Genomic DNA, 2,097 nt, shown 5'->3' with positions numbered 1-2,097 from the left:
TTTTTTTCTATATTACTTTTCAGTTTTCTATTTCACTGATATTTTTTCTCTTATCTTTATTATTTCCTTTCTTCTGTTTACTCTGAATTTAATTCACTCTTTATATTCTAATTTATGTGGAAATTTATTTCAATCACTTTGGTCTTTCTTCTTTTCTAATATAAATATTTAAAGCTATAAAAAATTTTCTAAGCACTGTTTTAGCTACATTCCACACATTTTGATGTTGCATTTTTTATTTTCAGTTAGTTAAAACATATTTCTTAATTTCCCTTGTGATGTTTTCTTTGACCTAAGGGCTAGTTATAATAGAATTGTGTTCCATATATTTGGGGTGTTTTTAACATATTTTCTATTATTGATTTCTAGTTTAATCACATTATGGTCAGGACTACTGACCACTAGGACTGCAATACTTTTAAGTTTATTGAGACTTGTTTTATCCCCAGAATGTTTTATCTTGGTGACAATTCCATAAACACTTGAAAATATTATGGATCTTTCTGTTGTTATGTTGAATAGATACCCTTATGAAAATATTAGCAAATCAAATCCAGAAGTATGTAAAGAGGATATTATATCATGAGAAAGTGGAGTTGATCCAAGGAATGCAAAGTTGTTTTAGCATTTAAAAATCAATTGATAGATCATATTAGTTGATAATATTGATGTCTTTATTTTCAAATGATTTTCTCTCTGTTCTACCAATTATTAAGGGAAAAATGTTGAAATGTTCAAGCTTATTTGAAGATTTTTTTCTACTTTTCTTTTTTGTTCTATAAGTTTTGGCTCATGTATTTTGAAGCCTTGTTATCAGGTACATACACAGGATAATTATTCTCTTTTGATAAATTGGCACTTTTATCATTATAAAATGTCTTTATCTGTTATATTATTTTTTTTTAATTTAATTTATATGATATTAATATAGCCACTCCTATTTTCCTTTGATTAGTGTCCTTATTATATGTCTTTTCTATCCTTTATGATTGATTCTGTATTTTCAGTTGATTTCTTGTAAAAATTTAATTTTTTTTTTTTACAGGGACAGAGAGAGAGTCAGAGAGAGGGATAGATAGGGACAGACAGACAGGAACGGAGAGAGATGAGAAGCATCAATCATCAGTTTTTCATTGCGACACCTTAGTTGTTCATTGATTGCTTTCTCATATGTGCCTTGACCGCGGGCCTTCAGCAGACCGAGTAACCCCTTGCTCAAGCCAGTGACCTTGGGTCCATGCTTGTGAGCTTTTTGTCAAGCCAGATGAACCCGCGCTCAAGCTGGCAACCTTGGGGTCTCGAACCTGGGTCCTTTCGCATCCCAGCCCGACACTCTATCCACTGCGCCACTGCCTGGTCAGGCAAAAATTTAATTTTTTAATTGTTAATTCAGGTTCTACAATATAAATCTTTAACTCTTCATAATATATTAAAAGATGTTATGGTACATGTAGTGTAAGAAGGTACAAGGCTACTTTCATGTCCCCCTCTCATCCTTTATGCTTCAGCTATCATATTTTACTTTTACATATATTATAAACTTGAAAATACATTGTTATTATTTTTACTTTAAATAATTGTCTGTTGAAGAGCTATATATATGGAAAAAGTCTCTTAAATTTACCCATATAGTTACCATTTTTCTGTGTCAATAAATCTAGTATCTAGATTTTCCTTCTGCCCAGGAACTTCTTTTATCATTTTTTGTAATGAACATTTGGTTCTAATAAATTATCTCAGATTTTGTCTGAAAAAGTCTTATTTTACCTTCACTTTTGAAAGATATTTACTATGATATAAAATTCTCGTTTGACAGGTTTTTTTTTTCAGTACTTCAAAGATGTTGCTCCATTTTCTCCTAATTTAATTAGCTCTTGACAAGACATCTGTTTTCTTTCTTAACTTTGTTCCTCTGTACATATCTTTTTCCTTTGTGGGAATTTAAGACTCTCCCTGGCATTGATATCTAGCAATTTGATTATGATGTGATTGCTTCAGGTTTGTTGTTATTTTAATTTTGGATTTACTGTTTTCAAGACATTTGGAAAATTTTCAGCCATTATTGCTTAAAATAGTACTTTACCCCTATATTCTCAT

The sequence above is a fragment of the Saccopteryx leptura genome, chromosome 1 (genome assembly GCF_036850995.1).
Source record: "Saccopteryx leptura isolate mSacLep1 chromosome 1, mSacLep1_pri_phased_curated, whole genome shotgun sequence".
Taxonomy (NCBI): domain Eukaryota; kingdom Metazoa; phylum Chordata; class Mammalia; order Chiroptera; family Emballonuridae; genus Saccopteryx; species Saccopteryx leptura.
This window is presented reverse-complemented; position numbering follows the sequence as displayed.